The 24,930-nt window shown below is 45.9% G+C and overlaps 1 long non-coding RNA gene across 2 annotated transcripts; it reads left to right on the forward strand.

Moving 5' to 3' along the window:
• On the forward strand, positions 1 to 24,623 carry LOC138784740 (uncharacterized). 2 transcript variants are annotated; one of them, XR_011361929.1, is made up of 4 exons: positions 33 to 86; positions 3,144 to 3,223; positions 20,904 to 21,001; positions 24,239 to 24,623. It is a non-coding gene; the product is annotated as an uncharacterized lncRNA (long non-coding RNA). The 2 variants fall into 2 exon arrangements; XR_011361928.1 differs by lacking the exon at positions 3,144 to 3,223 and having other exon boundaries at positions 1 to 86.
• The last annotated feature ends 307 nt before the right edge of the window (positions 24,624 to 24,930 follow it).

Consider the following 24,930-nt stretch of genomic DNA (forward strand, 5'->3'; position numbering starts at 1 on the left):
GGGCAGCTGCCTCACAACATCCACAGTAATAACTGGTAGACCCCCTACTCCAGATATACAGTACATGTATATACAGGGCACTACAGGTATAGCAAACTGTGACTGGGTAACACTGCCACACCAGACCTGACCAATACCGCCATACTGTGCTGGATAACACTTTCATACCAGACCTGACCAATACCACCATACTGTGACTGGATGACACTGCCACACCAGACCTGACCAATACCGCCATACTGTGACTGGATAACACCGCCATACCAGACCTGATCGATACTGCCATATACTGTGACTGGATAACACTGCCATACCACACCTGACGAATACCGCTATACTGTGACTGGATAACACTACCACACCAGACCTGACCAATACCACTATACTGTAACTGGATAACACTGCCACACCAGACCTGACCAATACCACCAAACTGTGACTGGGTAACACCGCCACCCCAGACCTGACCAATACCGCCATACTGTGACTGGATAACACCATCATATCAGACCTGACCAATACCGCCATACTGTGACTGGATAACACCGCTATACCAGACCAGACCAATATCACCATACTGTAACTGGATAACACTTTCATACCACACCTGACCAATACCGCCATACTGTGACTGGATAACACTGCCATACCAGACCTGACCAATACCGCCATACTGTGACTGGATAACACTGCCATACCACACCTGACCAATACCGCCATGCTGTGACTGGATAACACCACTATACCAGACCTGACCAATACCACCACACTGTGACTGGAGAACACCGCCACACCAGACCTGACCAATACCGACACACTGTGACTGAATAACACTGCCATACCAGACCTGACCAATACCGCCAAACTGTGACTGGATAACACCGCTATACAAGACCTGACCAAAGATTTTCTGGCAAGTCGCTACAAGAATCTCTGCAAGGTGCTACCCTACGCACCAGACCATGGGTGCCTAATGGTAAATACGACCCTGCAGGTATACAGGACACTACAGGTATACAGGACCCCAAAACTATACACTACAAGTGCACGGGACCTCCACCAACTATATACTACAGGTATACAGGACCCCAAACTTTACACTACAGGTATACAGGACCCCAAAACTATACACTACAGGTATACAGGACCTCCACCAACTATATACTTCAGGTATACAGGACCTCCACCAACTATATACTACAGTTATATAGGACCCCAAACTATACACTACAGGTATACAGGACCCCAAAACTATACACTACAGGTATACAGGAACTCCACCAACTATATACTATAGGTATATAGGACCCGAAACTATACACTACAGGTATACAGGACCTCAAAACTATACACTACAGGTATACAGGACCTACACCAACTCTATACTACAGGTATACAGCACCTTCACCAACTCTTTACTACAGGTATACAGGACCCCAAAGCTATATACTACAGGTATACAGGAACTCCACCAACTATATACTACAGGTATACAGGACCCCAAACTATACACTACAGGTATACAGGACCCCAAAGCTATATACTACAGGTATACAGGAACTCCACCAACTATATACTACAGGTATATAGGACCCCAAACTATACACTACAGGTATACAGGACCTCCACCAACTCTATACTACAGTTATACAGGACCCTCAAACTATGCACTACAGGTATACAGGACCCCCGAACTATATACTACAGGTATACAAGACCTCCACCAATTATACACTACAACTATCCAGGACCCTTAAACTATAAACTACAGGTATACAAGACCTCCACCAACTATACATTACAGGTATACAGCACCAACTATATACTACAGGTATACAGGACCCCCGAACTATACAGTACAGGTATACAGGACCTTCACCAACTGTACACTGCAGGTATACAGGACCTCCCTCAACTATACACTACAGGTATACAGCCCCCCCAACTACACACTACAGGTATACAGGACCCCCCAACTATACACTATAGGTATACAGCCCCCCCAACTATGCACTACAGATATGCGAGACCCCTAAAAACTATACATTGTGGGTTTACAGAACCCCTCCAACTATGCACTACAGGTATACACTAATTCCACTGATTAACTTAGATGAAACAATACCTTTAGCTTTGCCTCCTGGGCACCTTAGAACAAATCTAATTAACACCCTGACACTTTATACCCGGGCAGCGCTGGGTACATTTTCTAGTATATAGTATATGTTTTGTAATCTACCTCCTACAAAAAATTATATATATTTATATAGTTTTACACAGGATCTCTGCACATGGTATTAGTGTGCACAGTAGTTACTTTCAGTAACTCAAGGGTTGTCTTCTCTGAAGTTATTCACTCATCTCGGCAAATCTACTGGACAAACATTTTAGGTTCTACATGCTTCTAGCACCCTCCTTTCCTCTATTTAAACTTCCCTTTCATAGTGCTCCATACAGTAAGAAGGCCTTCTTTGTGCCCTTGCACTAGTTAAATTCCTCAGTGCCCCTAAGTATTGTAAGACCCCTCTATAATATCAGGCCCCCAATATACCCTGAGTACTGGGCCTCGGTATAGTTTTATGCTCCTTCTATGCCCCCTGTATACCCCTCTGTCTCGCCTATATAGTATTAGGCCTCCTTGTATAGTATTTGGCTCCCATGAGGCTCCCATATACTATTTGGCCCCCTGGTGTCTCTACAATAGTATTAAGCCCCATTTGTGCTGTAAAATAAGCTCCATTTGTTCCCCCTATATACTATCCCCCCCCCCCGTAATATAGGGTCTCCTCTGTGCCCCTTGTACACTATTGCCCTCCATCTATAATATAAGGTCCCCTGTATACTATTGTGTCCCCCCTCTGCAATATTAGGCTTCATTTGTGCCCCTTTATACTAGTGGGACCCTCTCTATAATATAAGCTTCTCCCCCTTGTACTATAAGGTCCCCTCTGTGCCTCCTGTATGGTATTACACCCCCCAATATAAAGTCCACTCTCTGCCCCCTGTACGCTATTGGGCTTTCCTTTCTTAAATGTAAGGCCTCCTCTGTGCCTCCTCTATACTGATCAGCTGGGAAAAAATCCTCACCCACCTCTCTTGGTTCTATCCTCTGGCTACCTGTTATCCTGTCCTGCACTGCCCAGAAGTATGACGTCAGTCTATACGCCGTGCTGCAAGAGGGAGCAACATTGCTGGCAGCCTGCAGGGGACAAAGAATGAATTGGTATGTATAGCATCTTCCTACTGTGCTGTCTCCCCCTAGTGGTCTGGAGACCAGTGAAGCCCGGTAAAGAAACCATTACAAAGTACAACTATTCCTGTAAAAAACAAGCACTTACATGGCTTGTAGATAGAAAACTGAGAGTGCTAGAGCTCTTAGAAGGGGAGGAGGGAAAAACGGAAACACTAAGATCAAAATTTGCGCGGTCCACTGGGTCATTTTGGGCCTGGTGCTCAAAGGGTTAATAAATTGACTATAGATCTCCCTGAATATAAACAGAAAATTGTCAGAGAGCTAATCCAGATAACTCTGTAGTCTTCTCAAGATGCCATAACACAATTCACACTACATTAAAGTGTCATACTGGCCATCCATTTGTCCTGTAGATAAAAACCAATGTGTATTCTGCGGAGGTTATATACATCCTAGTGAAAGCTGGTCATATATAAATCAGACTGTGCTGAAATCCATAGACTGTATAGCATACTCTAAATCACTAGTTAAAATAAAAAAGGTGTTATCCAACACTGACTAACTAATGTGAGAAAAGGATCTGGAATAATGAAAATGCAGATGGTGTGCAGAAACTGAGACTGATTTTATATATATATATATATATATATATATATATATATGGAAAATACACTGACGATTTTGTATGTTTCCCCACCTACAAAAAATTGAGAGGTCAGTAATTTATATTGTAGGTACATTCCAACTGTAAGAGGCAGAATCTATTTAGAAAATGAGGCTCAGGGAAGAAACAGAGTGCTGCACATCACACCTATGGCTGATACTAGTGCCGCTTGGCTAAATAAAAAACACATCAGAATTTTGTGTATGAATTGATCAAGCCATACTGCCCCATGTACCTCGTGCCGGTATCTGATACACATGGGTCCCTACACTAAGTCCACACCGTGCCAGTCAGTGGCCACCAACCCCGCAGGCGTGCACAGCCAGGGAACGGGGGCCATGGGACGGCCCTGCGACCCCCATGCCACAGGACCAGACCCAAAAACACCACACCAGAACCCGGCCAGCACCGCCGGCGGAGAAGGTCGCCCCCAAGCAGCACAAGTCTGGATAAGGTATTGCGCTCACCATAGCTGCAGCAAACAGAATGGGAAAAAAACAGGAGGGATTAAAACCATGTGCACTCAGGTGTCTCCTGCTAATTGCGGTCATGTGGGTCTCACCAGGAGGAGTGCAAAACACGGAGAAAAGAGAGAAACAAAATGTGGCTCAGGGAAGAAACAGAGTGCTGCACATCACACCTATGGCTGATACTAGTGCCGCTTGGCTAAATAAAAAACACATCAGAATTTTGTGTATGAATTGATCAAGCCATACTGCCCCATGTACCTCGTGCCGGTATCTGATACACATGGGTCCCTACACTAAGTCCACACCGTGCCAGTCAGTGGCCACCAACCCCGCAGGCGTGCACAGCCAGGGAACGGGGGCCATGGGACGGCCCTGCGACCCCCATGCCACAGGACCAGACCCAAAAACACCACACCAGAACCCGGCCAGCACCGCCGGCGGAGAAGGTCGCCCCCAAGCAGCACAAGTCTGGATAAGGTATTGCGCTCACCATAGCTGCAGCAAACAGAATGGGAAAAAAACAGGAGGGATTAAAACCATGTGCACTCAGGTGTCTCCTGCTAATTGCGGTCATGTGGGTCTCACCAGGAGGAGTGCAAAACACGGAGAAAAGAGAGAAACAAAATGTGGCTCAGGGAAGAAACAGAGTGCTGCACATCACACCTATGGCTGATACTAGTGCCGCTTGGCTAAATAAAAAACACATCAGAATTTTGTGTATGAATTGATCAAGCCATACTGCCCCATGTACCTCGTGCCGGTATCTGATACACATGGGTCCCTACACTAAGTCCACACCGTGCCAGTCAGTGGCCACCAACCCCGCAGGCGTGCACAGCCAGGGAACGGGGGCCATGGGACGGCCCTGCGACCCCCATGCCACAGGACCAGACCCAAAAACACCACACCAGAACCCGGCCAGCACCGCCGGCGGAGAAGGTCGCCCCCAAGCAGCACAAGTCTGGATAAGGTATTGCGCTCACCATAGCTGCAGCAAACAGAATGGGAAAAAAACAGGAGGGATTAAAACCATGTGCACTCAGGTGTCTCCTGCTAATTGCGGTCATGTGGGTCTCACCAGGAGGAGTGCAAAACACGGAGAAAAGAGAGAAACAAAATGTGGCTCAGGGAAGAAACAGAGTGCTGCACATCACACCTATGGCTGATACTAGTGCCGCTTGGCTAAATAAAAAACACATCAGAATTTTGTGTATGAATTGATCAAGCCATACTGCCCCATGTACCTCGTGCCGGTATCTGATACACATGGGTCCCTACACTAAGTCCACACCGTGCCAGTCAGTGGCCACCAACCCCGCAGGCGTGCACAGCCAGGGAACGGGGGCCATGGGACGGCCCTGCGACCCCCATGCCACAGGACCAGACCCAAAAACACCACACCAGAACCCGGCCAGCACCGCCGGCGGAGAAGGTCGCCCCCAAGCAGCACAAGTCTGGATAAGGTATTGCGCTCACCATAGCTGCAGCAAACAGAATGGGAAAAAAACAGGAGGGATTAAAACCATGTGCACTCAGGTGTCTCCTGCTAATTGCGGTCATGTGGGTCTCACCAGGAGGAGTGCAAAACACGGAGAAAAGAGAGAAACAAAATGTGGCTCAGGGAAGAAACAGAGTGCTGCACATCACACCTATGGCTGATACTAGTGCCGCTTGGCTAAATAAAAAACACATCAGAATTTTGTGTATGAATTGATCAAGCCATACTGCCCCATGTACCTCGTGCCGGTATCTGATACACATGGGTCCCTACACTAAGTCCACACCGTGCCAGTCAGTGGCCACCAACCCCGCAGGCGTGCACAGCCAGGGAACGGGGGCCATGGGACGGCCCTGCGACCCCCATGCCACAGGACCAGACCCAAAAACACCACACCAGAACCCGGCCAGCACCGCCGGCGGAGAAGGTCGCCCCCAAGCAGCACAAGTCTGGATAAGGTATTGCGCTCACCATAGCTGCAGCAAACAGAATGGGAAAAAAACAGGAGGGATTAAAACCATGTGCACTCAGGTGTCTCCTGCTAATTGCGGTCATGTGGGTCTCACCAGGAGGAGTGCAAAACACGGAGAAAAGAGAGAAACAAAATGTGGCTCAGGGAAGAAACAGAGTGCTGCACATCACACCTATGGCTGATACTAGTGCCGCTTGGCTAAATAAAAAACACATCAGAATTTTGTGTATGAATTGATCAAGCCATACTGCCCCATGTACCTCGTGCCGGTATCTGATACACATGGGTCCCTACACTAAGTCCACACCGTGCCAGTCAGTGGCCACCAACCCCGCAGGCGTGCACAGCCAGGGAACGGGGGCCATGGGACGGCCCTGCGACCCCCATGCCACAGGACCAGACCCAAAAACACCACACCAGAACCCGGCCAGCACCGCCGGCGGAGAAGGTCGCCCCCAAGCAGCACAAGTCTGGATAAGGTATTGCGCTCACCATAGCTGCAGCAAACAGAATGGGAAAAAAACAGGAGGGATTAAAACCATGTGCACTCAGGTGTCTCCTGCTAATTGCGGTCATGTGGGTCTCACCAGGAGGAGTGCAAAACACGGAGAAAAGAGAGAAACAAAATGTGGCTCAGGGAAGAAACAGAGTGCTGCACATCACACCTATGGCTGATACTAGTGCCGCTTGGCTAAATAAAAAACACATCAGAATTTTGTGTATGAATTGATCAAGCCATACTGCCCCATGTACCTCGTGCCGGTATCTGATACACATGGGTCCCTACACTAAGTCCACACCGTGCCAGTCAGTGGCCACCAACCCCGCAGGCGTGCACAGCCAGGGAACGGGGGCCATGGGACGGCCCTGCGACCCCCATGCCACAGGACCAGACCCAAAAACACCACACCAGAACCCGGCCAGCACCGCCGGCGGAGAAGGTCGCCCCCAAGCAGCACAAGTCTGGATAAGGTATTGCGCTCACCATAGCTGCAGCAAACAGAATGGGAAAAAAACAGGAGGGATTAAAACCATGTGCACTCAGGTGTCTCCTGCTAATTGCGGTCATGTGGGTCTCACCAGGAGGAGTGCAAAACACGGAGAAAAGAGAGAAACAAAATGTGGCTCAGGGAAGAAACAGAGTGCTGCACATCACACCTATGGCTGATACTAGTGCCGCTTGGCTAAATAAAAAACACATCAGAATTTTGTGTATGAATTGATCAAGCCATACTGCCCCATGTACCTCGTGCCGGTATCTGATACACATGGGTCCCTACACTAAGTCCACACCGTGCCAGTCAGTGGCCACCAACCCCGCAGGCGTGCACAGCCAGGGAACGGGGGCCATGGGACGGCCCTGCGACCCCCATGCCACAGGACCAGACCCAAAAACACCACACCAGAACCCGGCCAGCACCGCCGGCGGAGAAGGTCGCCCCCAAGCAGCACAAGTCTGGATAAGGTATTGCGCTCACCATAGCTGCAGCAAACAGAATGGGAAAAAAACAGGAGGGATTAAAACCATGTGCACTCAGGTGTCTCCTGCTAATTGCGGTCATGTGGGTCTCACCAGGAGGAGTGCAAAACACGGAGAAAAGAGAGAAACAAAATGTGGCTCAGGGAAGAAACAGAGTGCTGCACATCACACCTATGGCTGATACTAGTGCCGCTTGGCTAAATAAAAAACACATCAGAATTTTGTGTATGAATTGATCAAGCCATACTGCCCCATGTACCTCGTGCCGGTATCTGATACACATGGGTCCCTACACTAAGTCCACACCGTGCCAGTCAGTGGCCACCAACCCCGCAGGCGTGCACAGCCAGGGAACGGGGGCCATGGGACGGCCCTGCGACCCCCATGCCACAGGACCAGACCCAAAAACACCACACCAGAACCCGGCCAGCACCGCCGGCGGAGAAGGTCGCCCCCAAGCAGCACAAGTCTGGATAAGGTATTGCGCTCACCATAGCTGCAGCAAACAGAATGGGAAAAAAACAGGAGGGATTAAAACCATGTGCACTCAGGTGTCTCCTGCTAATTGCGGTCATGTGATATACAGACACTCTGGTGTTGATTTTTAATATAGGCCTGGCGGCATTAGTATCAGCCATAGATGGGATGTGCAGCCGTTCCATTCTCTCCAGTTCGTGTTTTGCAATTCTCCCTCTCTGAACAGCTAGCACTCCTTTATAAGACCCACATGACCAAAATTAGCAGGATATGTCTGTGCTCACATGTCTGGACCCTATGTCTTCCCCATTCTGTGAGAGCAGCAATGGTAAGTGTAATACCATATCCATACTTGTGTCGTTTGGGGGCAGCCTTCCCCGCCGGTGGTGCTGGCTGGGTTTTGGTGGGGCTTTTTGGGTCTGGTCCTGTGACATTGGGGTTGCAGGGCCGTTCCATGGCCTCCCTTCCCTGCACGTGCACGCTTTGCGGGGTTGGCGGTCGCTGACCGACACGGTGTGGAGTTAGCGTAGGGACCCGTGTGGACCAGAGGACCTGCGCGGTGGTACACGGGGCAATATGGTTTGATCAATTCATATACAGACACTCTGGTGTTGATTTTTAATATAGGCCTGGCGGCATTAGTATCAGCCATAGATGGGATGTGCAGCCGTTCCATTCTCTCCAGTTCGTGTTTTGCAATTCTCCCTCTCTGAACAGCTAGCACTCCTTTATAAGACCCACATGACCAAAATTAGCAGGATATGTCTGTGCTCACATGTCTGGACCCTATGTCTTCCCCATTCTGTGAGAGCAGCAATGGTAAGTGTTATACCATATCCATACTTGTGTCGTTTGGGGGCAGCCTTCCCCGCCGGTGGTGCTGGCTGGGTTTTGGTGGGGCTTTTTGGGTCTGGTCCTGTGACATTGGGGTTGCAGGGCCGTTCCATGGCCTCCCTTCCCTGCACGTGCACGCTTTGCGGGGTTGGCGGTCGCTGACCGACACGGTGTGGAGTTAGCGTAGGGACCCGTGTGGACCAGAGGACCTGCGCGGTGGTACACGGGGCAATATGGTTTGATCAATTCATATACAGACACTCTGGTGTTGATTTTTAATATAGGCCTGGCGGCATTAGTATCAGCCATAGATGGGATGTGCAGCCGTTCCATTCTCTCCAGTTCGTGTTTTGCAATTCTCCCTCTCTGAACAGCTAGCACTCCTTTATAAGACCCACATGACCAAAATTAGCAGGATATGTCTGTGCTCACATGTCTGGACCCTATGTCTTCCCCATTCTGTGAGAGCAGCAATGGTAAGTGTAATACCATATCCATACTTGTGTCGTTTGGGGGCAGCCTTCCCCGCCGGTGGTGCTGGCTGGGTTTTGGTGGGGCTTTTTGGGTCTGGTCCTGTGACATTGGGGTTGCAGGGCCGTTCCATGGCCTCCCTTCCCTGCACGTGCACGCTTTGCGGGGTTGGCGGTCGCTGACCGACACGGTGTGGAGTTAGCGTAGGGACCCGTGTGGACCAGAGGACCTGCGCGGTGGTACACGGGGCAATATGGTTTGATCAATTCATATACAGACACTCTGGTGTTGATTTTTAATATAGGCCTGGCGGCATTAGTATCAGCCATAGATGGGATGTGCAGCCGTTCCATTCTCTCCAGTTCGTGTTTTGCAATTCTCCCTCTCTGAACAGCTAGCACTCCTTTATAAGACCCACATGACCAAAATTAGCAGGATATGTCTGTGCTCACATGTCTGGACCCTATGTCTTCCCCATTCTGTGAGAGCAGCAAGGGTAAGTGTAATACCATATCCATACTTGTGTCGTTTGGGGGCAGCCTTCCCCGCCGGTGGTGCTGGCTGGGTTTTGGTGGGGCTTTTTGGGTCTGGTCCTGTGACATTGGGGTTGCAGGGCCGTTCCATGGCCTCCCTTCCCTGCACGTGCACGCTTTGCGGGGTTGGCGGTCGCTGACCGACACGGTGTGGAGTTAGCGTAGGGACCCGTGTGGACCAGAGGACCTGCGCGGTGGTACACGGGGCAATATGGTTTGATCAATTCATATACAGACACTCTGGTGTTGATTTTTAATATAGGCCTGGCGGCATTAGTATCAGCCATAGATGGGATGTGCAGCCGTTCCATTCTCTCCAGTTCGTGTTTTGCAATTCTCCCTCTCTGAACAGCTAGCACTCCTTTATAAGACCCACATGACCAAAATTAGCAGGATATGTCTGTGCTCACATGTCTGGACCCTATGTCTTCCCCATTCTGTGAGAGCAGCAATGGTAAGTGTAATACCATATCCATACTTGTGTCGTTTGGGGGCAGCCTTCCCCGCCGGTGGTGCTGGCTGGGTTTTGGTGGGGCTTTTTGGGTCTGGTCCTGTGACATTGGGGTTGCAGGGCCGTTCCATGGCCTCCCTTCCCTGCACGTGCACGCTTTGCGGGGTTGGCGGTCGCTGACCGACACGGTGTGGAGTTAGCGTAGGGACCCGTGTGGACCAGAGGACCTGCGCGGTGGTACACGGGGCAATATGGTTTGATCAATTCATATACAGACACTCTGGTGTTGATTTTTAATATAGGCCTGGCGGCATTAGTATCAGCCATAGATGGGATGTGCAGCCGTTCCATTCTCTCCAGTTCGTGTTTTGCAATTCTCCCTCTCTGAACAGCTAGCACTCCTTTATAAGACCCACATGACCAAAATTAGCAGGATATGTCTGTGCTCACATGTCTGGACCCTATGTCTTCCCCATTCTGTGAGAGCAGCAATGGTAAGTGTAATACCATATCCATACTTGTGTCGTTTGGGGGCAGCCTTCCCCGCCGGTGGTGCTGGCTGGGTTTTGGTGGGGCTTTTTGGGTCTGGTCCTGTGACATTGGGGTTGCAGGGCCGTTCCATGGCCTCCCTTCCCTGCACGTGCACGCTTTGCGGGGTTGGCGGTCGCTGACCGACACGGTGTGGAGTTAGCGTAGGGACCCGTGTGGACCAGAGGACCTGCGCGGTGGTACACGGGGCAATATGGTTTGATCAATTCATATACAGACACTCTGGTGTTGATTTTTAATATAGGCCTGGCGGCATTAGTATCAGCCATAGATGGGATGTGCAGCCGTTCCATTCTCTCCAGTTCGTATTTAGAAAATGACATTGTATGATTTTTACTTAATTAATTAATTAATTAGCATTTTATTGCTAAGAAGTACAGTATTTGATCACCCACCAACCAGCAAGAATTCTGGCTCTCACAGACCTGTTAATTTTTCTTTAAGAAGCCCTCCTACTCTCCACTCATTACCTGTATTAATGGAACCTGTTTGAACTTATTACCTGTATAAAAAAATACCTGTCCACACAGTTAGTCAATCACACTCCAACCTCTCCACCATAGTCAAGACCAAATAGCTGTCTTAGGACACCAGGGACAAAATTTTAGACCTGCACAGGGCTTGGTTGGGCTATGGGACAATAGGCAAGCAGCTTGGTGAGAAGGCAACAACTTTTGGTGCAATTTTAAGAAAAGGGAATCAACACAAGATGACGAAGACGCAACGTCTCACCTCATGCGGTAAGGAGGAATCAGCCAAGAACTACATGGGAGGAGACGTCTGGGACCGCAATCTCTAATATTATCATTACTTACATACTACATTACCATGGACTAAAATCTTGCAGGGCATGCAAGGTCCCCCTGCTCATGCCAACACATGTCCATGCCCATTTGAAGTTGGAAATTACAATTTGGATGATTTAGAGGAAGCATGGGAGAAGGTCATATGAGCCCAAAATAGAACTTATTGCTATCAACTCCACTCACCATGTTTGAAGGAAGAAGAAGGATGAGTACAACCCCAAGAACACAGTCCCAACCATCAACCATGAGAGTGGAAACATCATGCTTTGGGGGTGTTTTTCTGCAAAGAATCAGAAGACTGCACCATATTGAAGGGAGGGTTGATGGGGCAATGTATCACAAATTTTTGGCTAACAATCTCCTACCTTCAGTAGAAGCATTAAAAATGGGTCATGGCTGTGTCTTCTAGCATGACATTGACAAAAAACACACAGCTGGGGCAACTAAGTAGTGGCTCTGTAAAAAGCATTTCAAGGTCTTGCAGAGGAATAACCAGTCTCTCTGTGTTTCTTGTATGTTCATGTAATCTTGAACTTGGTGTAAGTACATTTTTTACCTTTGCTTGGAAAATCTGGTGAATTGCAGAATATTTCCTTTACTTAAGAGGGTATTCTGGGCAAAATTTACTGGTGAGCTATCCACAGGATAGCTCATCAGTACCTAATTGGTATGGTGGGGGGTTTACCAACTTTTCTCGGGCTTTAGTGTCCTTATCTTTTTTCCTTGAGATAATTTGTGTTTCTGCTGCTGCTCTGTCCTACTATTGGCTCTTGGCTTGCACCGTCCTGCAAACCACTACTAGTGTTCTAATGGCAAGTTACTATTTCATATTATTGCTTCTGACATTGATACATGCTTATATGATCTCCTTATACAGCTGCGGACTGCTCACTTTGCTCTGCTCTACTTTTAGTTCTGGGGCTATCTGAGTACTAAGAGCCATTTTTGAGACCCAGGAAAAGCAACTGCTGATGTACAAAATCAAGCCCACCAGTCTAGCAACCCATCAATGTCCTTGCATTGTCTAGTTTAGTGAAAAGTTTATTTTGTCTTAGCTTAAGCAGCACTGTCCTAACACAGGTGTGGTTCTCTTCGAAAGACGGTGAAAAAATCTAAATGTCCTCTAAGCAAAGTTTGACGTATTTTCCCCAAACTCTCTGAAAACATCATTCATAGAGTGCTGGAAGACAGCAAGGATGTTACAAAGCCGAAAAGTAATCCTTAGGTAGTCATTATGCCCAGTATGGGTATTAAAGGCTTTCTGCCATTCAGCTCCTCCTTGAACTTGTTAGCAGAAAAGCCCACAGCCAGATAGAGCTAGTCTTCAACAGCTCTCTGGCAGACTCCAGTCTTCATTTTCCCCCTTTTTCCTGCATCGGCATGTCCCAGCTGAAAGTACCTGGCCTTTCTGAGCTTGGACATGATGTCACCTGACCTGGAGCTGCAATAAGGCCGACGGGGGTCTGTCAGTGATCTGTGACACTGTACTGCAGGGGCATAAGGATGGGTAAGTATGGCTTCTTTGTTATGTTTCCCTACCCCCTGCCCGCCCGGGATTTTAAAATTTTCTCTTTTGAGTTTGAGTTCTCTTTTAAAATGTAAACTACAACCCTCATGAAAAAATTTTAACTGGGCACATTCTACATCAAAGTATTTAGGAAAGTTAATTTGAGATTCAGGGGATTCTGCAGGAGCAAACATAATATTAACCTGTTGGCCTTGTGTTTTTTGTTCCCACACTGTTAATCAGGCCAAGGCATCATGGATCAGGGAATTCAAACTATTAAACTAGGTAATCATACCTTACAAAGGACTGGTGTGTGCTGAGGCAGATTGTAATATTACAGAATTTTATTTCACCTGAGGCAATCGACTTTCCCGGGTCCTAACAATGGCTCCTAGTACTCAGTAACCCCCAAGACACTTCCTAATACCAAATTCAAGATTACATCAGCAGACAACAAAGAACAGGCAGGAAGACAAGACCAGGCATACAGACATTAGATACTCTAAAATCTGCATTTGACTGGAAAAAAAACTACCTACTTATAAAAAATAGAAAAACTCTACCCAAGCACCCATACATAAGCAATCACAGGCTTCCATATAAACAGAACATTGGCCTGCAACATTCCCAGTGCACCGAAGAGAGTAAATTACATATTTGCTTTGAATTAAATTACTGTTGTTATGTCCATAGGAGAACAGTGAGCCCTATCTGAACCCAGCCCACTGTCCCTGCTTACTTAGACATACTGCCCTAGGTGACAGACCCCAACTGGGCGACAGTCCCTAAGCTACTAAGGCCAGTCAACGAGAATAGTTGGCAGTCCAACTCAAACCAGCCGGGCACATATAAGCCACAAATCAATCAGAAAATCACAGTCAGAAAACAAGCCAGAGGTCAAAACCAAGAAAGCAATTTAGCACAAAATCAAAATACAAAAAGAATGCTGTTTAAACAGGCCAAGGTCAGAAACACTGTCAGAGACCAGGTACAAAATCAGATAACAAGCCCACAGTTAGGAAATACATGCAGAGGTCAGGAACACAGTGAGTCAGAACAGAGTGTAAATGCTGGTGATGCAAAGCCAGACTATCACTGGCAGCTATGGAGCATCAGCTGCTTGTATAAATCCACCGCCCCTGATTTACATGGAGTGCCTGGCAGCTTGTGATTGGCCCTGTGCTCCTGTCCCTGGCCGCTGATAGGCTGCTTATCTGCAGCATCAGCCGGCTGGGTGTGTATGGGACTGTCAGCCTGCCTTCATCACAGCTGCAAAGCGACCAGGTAAATACATGACAACTGTATTCAGAATTTTTACTTTGTCTGGGACACAGTTGTAATAAGGTACACATTAGATGCAGAAGAACCTATTTTTTTAACAGTGGTCAGCCTGATTAAGACAACTATACCAGGAATAGATAAGAAGAGCCTACATAGTGCCCATCTCTGTATAAGGGCCTGTTCACACAGAGTAAAAGTTGCGAAATTTCAAGTAGAGCCTGAACCACGGACAATGCTTAAAATTCTATCTGTCCCATTGAGTGTTATTTCTTGCACACCTCTGCTCTTCACCCAAAGAATTGACATGTCAATTCCTTGGGTGGAGAGTGGAGGTGCACGAGAAATCCTATTAAAACAATGAGACAGTCAGGTTGCTCAGTGTGAACAGGCCCTTACAGTCAGGTTCTGACATTAGAATGTTATGTTAATACAAATAATGTGTACAAACACGTCAAGGAAAAGTTACCATTGAAGTGTATAATGGAACTTGAAAATCTATTCTAAAATATATGTTATTTAATATTAAATTTTAAGTAATGTGCTAAATGTGAAACTATCACTATTCCTTAAAGGGAACCAATCACTGGAAAAAAGCATATAGAGCTTTTGAAATGTGCTGTTAGAGCACACAGCACACTTGCCACACGTGTTTCCATAGCCTCCGTGCCTTCCCCGTGTAAGCCGCAAAGTAACTTTATAAAACTGGCGCCCTGTATGCTAATTACCTGAGGTAGTCACCTGGGCGGTGTTCGGCTAGCAGGTAGTCACGGTCCCCTGGGCGTTCTTCCGCTGAAATCACGCCCCTCTGGGCGTGATTCAAATGTCAGAGTGGCTGTGGCGTCACTCGGGAGCGCGCCGTGCCCAACGTCGGCGTGCTTACGTACTGATGCCGGACGCCGCCGCACATGCGCAGTGCAACCGCTTCCATTCCGGTTGGACTGCGCCTGTGCAGAATAGCCTCGAACTCCGGCTAACAGGCTATTCGAGGCTATTCTGCACAGGCGCAGTACCGCCGGAATGGAAGCGGCTGCACTGCGCATGTGCGGCGGCGTCCGGCATCAGAATGTCACAGCTACTCGGCCATTTGAATCACGCCCAGAGGGGCGTGATTACAACGGTAGAACGCCCAGGGGACCGTGACTACCTGCTAGCCGAACACCGCCCGGGTGACTACCTCAGGTAATTAGCATACAGGGCGCCAGTTTTATAAAGTTACTTTGCGGCTTACACGGGGAAGGCACGGAGGCTATGGAAACACGTGTGGCAAGTGTGCTGTGTGCTCTAGCAGCACATTTCAAAAGCTCTATATGCGTTTTTCCGGTGATTGGTTCCCTTTAAGGAAGAGCGAATTTCAAGGTCCGGGTTTGTCTGAACCTGAACTCTTGGCATTTATTTACCAATGATTGAAGAACTTGGATACAACCCTAGTGAGTCCTGCCTATGGCTCTATCCATGTTTTCCAGGCAGTGGATCTTATGATCTTATGCTTTCCATACCCAAGAAACAGCCATATTCTAAATGATTTGTCAATTGGTCTGTGAAGGCTGCTGTTCTGACTGACGATACTGTTCAGTATAAGACAATACATAGCCAACAATTGGTAGACCAATCTCTGCCTTGATTTATGCTGTAGACAGGGCTTACTCTGTCTTTTAGCACCAACAAAGCTTCAACAAAAGAAGCAAAAATATCAAACATGACACACTGACTTTTTGAACTATCTCTACCTTCCTATGGCATTTGTCTTGCTCTATGGTGTCATAAAAATGTGCTGACAGTAGGCACAGTATAATCAGGCTGCCAAAAATCCTTAATGTAGCTTTAGACCTTAATTTGTTCACCATGCATGGTTCATAATATGGTGTACCATGTGGGTATGCAAAGTGCTGTGGAAGGTTTTAAGTCATGAATTGAGTTTACTGTTTAAAGCACAGTTTTTAGAACTTGATCCAATGTATGGCATTTGATGGAGCATGTTGTGATGTATTTTTAAATTATATTATATTTTAATAGGGTGGTGAGCGTGGTCCTATAAAAATGCACTAAAAAGTAGTCCTTTTGTGTGTTACCTTCCTCCTCTTCACAGTCCCGTGATGTTAGTCGGAGTAATCTTCGCTCTGGTGCACTTTTAGGAGCAATGCCACGTCATCCATTGTCCAATGCCTGCCCCCTCTTTTGTTTATCATTAGAAAGAGCGCGCGGATGACATGGCATTGCTCCTAACAAAGCACCCGAGCAAAGATTACTCCGACTAACAGTGCGGGACTGGTGCCGAGGAGGAAGGTAAGTCATATGTCTTTCTCCTCAGCATCCCGGGCACTATAAGGGGCTATCAGCAGGTTAGATTCGTCTAACCTGCTGATAGTCACCCTTTAATGCTGCATTGTAGAACCATGCAATGTGTAACCCCAATATTATTCACACAAGGCCCTTATTTTTTTTATAGTATTTGTGATATGTAAATGGCCATACATTCTTATTACTTTTAATTCCACTAGTTAACTCCATGGTATGTGTTTTTAAATAAAACATTTAGGATTTTATTGGAATAAAAAAAACTAACTGATGCAAGCTTACAATAGCCAGCTACATTTTCTTTTTCCTTACTGTTTTATTACTTTTCGGCTAGTCTCATCAACTCAAAATTGTCACTTTGTAATACCTATCCTACATAAGCTATTTGAGTTTCAACTTAAGCCACTGAAATGGATAAAGACGACTTAACTCAATTAAAAATCATTTCGGAGCTACTGGTCCAAACAAGATACATTATTGCTGACATTGGGCTGCGCAATTAACTCAATTAAATGAAAACCTTCATAGCGCACTCATGGCTTTATCACTTAGGAAATACTAGGCGTTATCATGCCCTAAGGGCTATGTCCAGGAAGAATCTGCTCCTACCCCTTGACTTCATTTCAGCCATTGAAATTAAACATTTTCTAGTTTATATAAACTATGGCAGCTTCATTACATTAATACAGTGCATTTATATTGTGTCAGTGACTTACGCTGTCTCAATAATTACTATGAATAGCTGTGCTTTGGCCTAAGGTATCACCTATATATCATAGTCCCAAAGTGAACATCAAGCGTCTAGTTTGTATAGTCAGCTGCAGCACTAATTGCATCTTTTAATGAAGACGATGTATATCAAAAATGATGTCAACTCTTAGGTTCATTTACAAGTACCCAGTATTCCCATTGTAATAAAATGGAGTCATAAGCAATGGCAACAAAAAAGTGAATTCATAGCTGAATAATGTACATACGTATATTCACAGCATATATGTACTTAAATATGAACAACATACACAACATACACACAATACACTATACAGCCAAATGTGAGTGGAGTCCCTAATAATCAAGTTCAGGTGTTTAACCCAAACTACAAACATTGCTAGTAGGGGTAATGAAAAGATGATTGACTGCCATGGGATACTACTAAAGCCTGAAGTCGGTCCATGAAGTTTCAGGTCTACTAGGCCTTTCCTGGTCAATGGGAAATTGTAGCATTATGTGAAGTCTGAACAGCTTAGTAACAAATTCACAGAGCAGCGTACTACAATGCACACAATGACAAAAAATTACACTGCCTCTGGAAAAGACATAAGAACAGGACTTCATCAAGGCTTCATGAAATGAGTTTTCATGGTGAAATACCTGCCCGGCAACCTAGGACCACAATGTCAAGTGTCAGCTAGAATGATGCAAAGCATCCATTTGACCCAAACTTTTTCTCCTTAAGGCTAGATTCACATACACCCCATCCGCAGCGGATTTCACGCTGAGAATTTACAGTAAAGTCCACTGACGAACCCTTGCCTGTGATTTTCAATGAGAATACATACTTGCAGCAGTATTGACATCCCGCTGCAATTATGTAATTGACAGCCCCCTTAATTCCCTGCTGGCTGGAGTATATATTACCTGCTCCACGCTCCGGCTTGCTTTGGGGGCCCCTGGCATCTGGACGTTCTGCTCAGCCAATCAGTGGCTGCGGTGGGGACTGGAATCTAAAGGTGCAGCATGAGCTATTATATGAAACTATTATCGTCCGGAACGACCAAGTACAACGATAATCATTTCAAGTAATAGGACCCTTAGACTGGGCTTATTTCTAACACCTCCTTAATCCCCTTTCTATACTTGAACCTGCTTGGTGTCAAATTCTCTCTCCATTCTGCCAAGATGTCCATTCCCAGGAGCTGAAAATTTCAGAATCCCGCAGCAATCTTCAAGGGGCTTGCAGAAATTAGTTTTATCCAATGGATGGAGGATCTGATCTGCTCTGAATTTTATTTTCAGAGCATACCTTTCTAAAAAAAAAAGGGACCTGATTAGGATAAAGGTGAGTATCTACCCCAGGGTTGCTTGTGTGTTAGGCTGATTTTAGCCTATCCTGATGATAGAGTGAATAAGAGCAGCGATCTTGTAAGCATTTTCGTCTTTTGGATGGTTACCTGTGTTTTTGATTTTACTAAGCCATTGTGTGGTAAGGCACAGGGAGTATTAGTTTGGTGTGAATTCCGGACGGGTCAGCCGGGTGGTATGGTACCTGAGTGAGTCTAGGGTCACTTGGGCACTTGTCACGATAAGTGGAGTGGTATAGGATCCACCCAGTCTTGGCACCTCAACAGCACTCAAAAGAGAATTAACCCAAGTGTAGTGATGTGCAGAAGAGACAAGCCAGAGTCTTGTGTCTGAAAAAAAGAACAGTTTACTAGTAGTAACTATAGTGCAATACAAGGAATACTGATAGTACAATAACGTCCAGTGCAATACAGACATTACAGTCTCAGGTGCATACAGTTGAGTTAGAGGTTAGGTGCTTGAAGAAGGAAGGTGCTTTGCAGTAGAGAAAAGAGAGGAGAGGAGTTTTTCTTCCTAATGTAGCAATATACTCTGCTGGAACAGTAGAGGTGTGTAGTAAAAGAGAATAAAGAATATTCATATTCACAGATGACTTTTCTAGTATTGACCACCTTATGCCCCCTAGTTACAAGCTACCCATCCTAGGTGGGTAATATGAGCCCCAGGCATTGTGATCTGGGTTGAGCAGACTCCTGAGACTTCCCAGTTGTTCTGCGCTGCACAGTGGCCTTTGTCCCACTGGGGTCAGTTCCTATCCCTTTTTGAGGTGACTGCCCTGTACGGTGACTGCCCTGTTCACGGCGTGGACAAGGTGATCCCTTTTAGGCTTCTCTCCCCTTGTACAAGCTTAGCACTGCATAGCAGTTCTAGTGTTCATAAGAAATAAACTGGCTTGCTTTCTTGTGTGTCTCTGTTAGAAGGCACTAACTCGGCTAATCTAAACTCCACCCACCAGGAACTAGGTCCTAACCTCAGAGAACTAACCCCGCCTGGGATTGGTGGGCTGCTTGTGTAGAAATAAGAGAGAGAATAGGATAAGAAAAGTGGGAAAAGTACCAGCACCTGTGAGTGGACAAAAAGCAACATGTGACATACAGATAACCGACGGAATACTTCAGCTTTACAAAAGACACATAAAACACAGTAGTGCCACCAAGTGTGAAAATACGCTAAATGCAGCCGACACCTCATCCCACCCGTGTGAGCCCTAAAGAGAGTAACCTTACTCAGGTGCAACTAATCTTAGGGCCCTGTACCGGGTCACTACAATTGTAATATAAAGGCTATATTTACATTACATTACATTTTTCTTTTTGTACAGTAACAGCCATTACCCATTTCCACACCTGTTTCCACAAAATTCCAAAATCATTGTAAAAATAACAAAATAATAAAATTGCACCATTTTGTCACAATTTCAGAAAATAGTACAAAAAAAGTCATCCCTAAATGGGTTATTATACAAAATGGGGGGGGGGGGGAGCCCATTTCTTCATCTCTCTGCATACTGTGTTCCCCTCTATTGATGGATCCCAGTGTGACCAAGAAACAGATGTATTTCACTCAGTAACTGCTTAGTTAACACAGCTGTGTTCTACTGTCTCCCTCCTTTAACCAGTATAGAAAGTAGTCCCTCACACACAGGTCCAGAGATCTCATTAATATACAGAGCTATGGGATCTAATTTCCCTGAATATTCTTCTCCGCTTTCCTCTGCCAGTTTATTCTTCTATTTCTTGTTTAATTTTTCTTCTTCATATTTGTTCATTGTGCACTTCTATAAGCTTACATTTAAGGAGAGAGAAGAAACTACTACATATAAATCCATTTTCTCTCTTAGAAATTAAAGGCATCAATGACAATACCAGCAACAGAACTTTTGGGACCCAAAAACCGTTAGAACAAGACACAGCAGGGGACGCTACCACTGACACCAATGTAAGTTAAACAGATGTATTAATGGATCCCTATGGATGAAATATTTATTCTCATGCTGTTGAAATACGCACAATATTTTGGGGGTAATCCCTTTAGGCTTACTTATATTATTATACTAGAAAATGTACCCGGCGCTGCCCGGGTATAAAGTGTCAGTGTGTTAATTAGATTTGTTCTAAGGTTCCCAGGAGGCCAAGCTAAAGGTATTGTTTCATCTGAGTTAATCAGTGGAATTAGTGTATACCTGTAGTGCATAGTTGGAGGGGTTCTGTATACCCACAATGTATAGTTTTTAGGGGTCTCGCATATCTGTAGTGCATAGTTGGGGGGGCTGTATACCTATAGTGTATAGTTAAGGGAGGTCCTGTATACCTGCAGTGTACAGTTGGTGAAGGTCCTGTATACCTGTACTGTATAGTTTGGGGGTCCTGTATACCTGTAGTATATAGTTGGTGCTGTATACCTGTAATGTATAGTTGGTGGAGGTCTTGTATACCTGTAGTTTATAGTTTGAGGGTCCTGGATACCTGTAGTGTATAATTGGTGGAGGTCTTGTATACCTGTAGTATATAGTTCGGGGGTGCTGTATACCTGTAGTAAATAGTTTGAGGGTCCTGTATAACTATAGTATAGAGTTGGTGGAGGTCCTGTATACCTGTAGTGTATAGTTTGGGGTCCTATATACCTGTAGTATATAATTGGTGGAGTTCCTGTATACCTGTAGTATATTTGGGGTCCTGTATACTTGTAGTATAGAGTTGGTGAAGGTGCTGTATACCTGTATTATAGAGTTGGTGTAGGTCCTGTATACCTGTAGTGTATGGTTTTGAGGTCCTGTATACCTGTAGTGTATAGTTTGGGGTCCTATATACCTGTAGTATATAGTTGGTGGAGTTTCTGTATACCTGTAGTGTATAGTTTTGGGGTCCTGTATACCTGTAGTGTATAGTTTGGGGTCCTGTATACCTGTAGTATATAGTTGGTGGAGGTCCTGTATACCTGAATTATATAGTTGGTGGAGGTCCTGTATACCTGTAGTATATAGTTTTGGGGTCCTGTATACCTGTAGTGTAAAGTTTGGGGCCCTGTATATCTGTAGTATATAGTTTTGTGGAGGTTCCATGCACTTGTAGTGTATAGTTTTGGGGTCCTGTATACCTGTAGTGTCCTGTATACCTGCAGGGTTGTATTTACCCATATGGCAGTGTTATTCAGTCACAGTGTGTCGGTATTGGTCATGTCTGGTATGGGGGTGTTATCCAGTCACAGTATGGCGGTATTGGTCAGGTCTGGTGTGGCGGTGTTATCCAGTCACGGTATGGTGGTATTGGTCAGGTCTGGTATAGCGGTGTTATCCAGTCACAGTATGGCAGTATTGGTCAGGTCTGATATGATGGTGTTATCCAGTCACAGTATGGTGGTATTGGTCAGGACTGGTGTGGCGGTGTTACCCAGTCACAGTTTGCCGGTATTGGTCAGGTTTGGTATGGCAGTGTTATCCAGTCACAGTATGGCGGCATTGGTCAGGTCTGGTATAGCGGTGTTATCCAGTCACAGTATGGTGGTATTGGTCAGGACTGGTGTGGCGGTGTTACCCAGTCACAGTTTGCCGGTATTGGTCAGGTCTGGAATGGCAGTGTTATCCAGTCACAGTATGGCGGTATTGGTCAGGTCTAGTATGACAGTGTTATCCAGCACAGTATGGCGGTATTGGTCAGGTCTGGTGTGGCAGTGTTATCCAGCACAGTATAGCGGTATTGGTCAGGTCTGGTGTGGCAGTGTTATCCCTTCACAGTATGGCGGTATTGGTCAGGTCTTATATGACAGTGTTATCCAGTCACAGTATGGCGGTATTGGTCAGGTCTGGTATGACAGTGTTATCCAGTCACAGTATGGCGGTATTGGTCAGGTCTGGTGTGGCAGTGTTATCCAGTCACAGTATGGCGGTATTGGTCAGGTCTGGTGTGGCAGTGTTATCCAGTCACATTATGGCGGTATTGGTCAGGTCTGGTGTGGCGGTGTTACCCAGTCACAGTATGGCGGTATTGGTCAGGTCTGGTATGGAGGTGTTATCCAGTCACAGTATGGCGGTATTGGTCAGGTCTGGCAGTGTTATCCAGTCACAGTATGGCGGTATTGGTCAGGTCTGGTATGGCAGTGTTATCCAGTCACAGTATGGCGGTATTGGTCAGGTCTGGTGTAGCAGTGTTACCCAGTCACAGTTTGGTATACCTGTTGTGCCGTGTATATACATGTACTGTATAGATGGAGTAGGGGGCCCTGTATATACATGTACTGTATAGATGGAGTAGGGGGTCCTGTATATACATGTACTGTATAGATGGAGTAGGGGGTCCTGTATATACATGTACTGTATAGATGTAGTAGGGGGTCCTGTATATACATGTACTGTATAGATGGAGTAGGGGGTCCTGTATACCTGTACTGTATAGATGGAGTAGGGGGTCTACCAGTTATTACTGTGGATGTTGTGAGGCAGCTTCCCTAGCAACCATTGCTCCCTGTGAAAATGAAAGCAGTAATCCTATTGGTTGCCAAGGCTCCAACTGCCGTGTCTGCTGCAGCTAATTATATCACCTGTGTTTGCAGTGTGGAGATTTTCCCATTCATCTCTATGGGGCGCTCTTTCCCCTCCCCCTCCCCTCCTGTACATCTGGCGGGGACGGGACCTTCGCAATAACCTTCCCGGGCACTCAATGTATCTGTGTGCCAAATTTGGGGTCAAACGTTTCAGGCGTTTGGAAGTCTATAGAGGACAGACAGACAGAAGGACAGACAGACAGACAGACTTTGATTTTTATGATATAGATTAATGACTTAATTATCATTGCAGCAAACTGAAATTTGTGTTTTCATACAAGCTCTTGATATGGAGCCATCAATAAACTTCAAGAGAGGAAAATACAGGCAGCACATTCTGTGCACTCAGATTCACCTAGTAAATGGAGTGGAAGAGATAAAAGTCCCTTGTGAAACTATGTCTCTCCCCCCAGAGCTCTAAACACAATAAAACCTAAAGAGACCTCCCAAGACAATGAGATTGTCCATTGTTTGTGGTCTGAGTACACCTGTCAATGCTTAAGATCTGGATAGAGTGTAAGTAGTACTGCTGTTCTTTATGTCAGATCTAATAGGTTAGTGTAATATAAAAAAATTGTCTTCTTTAAGAACTTGTACAAGTTATGTGACATTTTCAGTCTTCAATTTCTTCATCAGCCACTTTTTAGAAGAGACATTTTTCGGCACCTGTGTTCCTTTGTCTGCCTCCAGCCAAGCCCCACACATGAACCATTGGAAATCCACGCTGACCTTAACGATGAAGGATCCGACATACTTCACTCAGAGCACTCAGCAAGCAATCAGCCTACATCCCAGTGACATTCATCACAGCTGCTGGCAACAGCCTTTAATTCATCTGGTATTTAACCAGGGTGAAATACCCTGTGGCTATATCATGTTTGTTGGTGTTAGATGAACCCAGCTCATCTCCTGTTCTAAAGTTCAGGATTTCACACCACACCAAAAACTGCTGTATTACTGAGCAAGAGCTTTGCCTTTCCTTTTTCTTATGCAATGTTTCTCCACTTGCTTTTAATTGATGTCATGCTTTTTATTGTGGTCCAAAAGTCAAACAAATAAAGTTTTGGTGAGCAGTGAAGAGAGTATTGCTTTGAAATGAAAGAAATAAAAAGCGTAAGTACATCACTGTACTCAGCACTATATGAGGAGAAATGCAATCAGATGTCAAATAAAAAACTAAAATAAATACTACAGTAACACGGAAATTCCTTGTCGCAGCCACAGCAGTGGGTCATTTTGCAACCCAATTTACTTGTTGAATCCCTTAAAGGGGAAGGGTTTAATTAATGCTACAAAAACATGGCATCTAACCTGCTGACAGAGCTAAC

The sequence above is a fragment of the Dendropsophus ebraccatus genome, chromosome 2 (genome assembly GCF_027789765.1).
Source record: "Dendropsophus ebraccatus isolate aDenEbr1 chromosome 2, aDenEbr1.pat, whole genome shotgun sequence".
NCBI classification, from domain to species: Eukaryota; Metazoa; Chordata; class Amphibia; order Anura; family Hylidae; genus Dendropsophus; species Dendropsophus ebraccatus.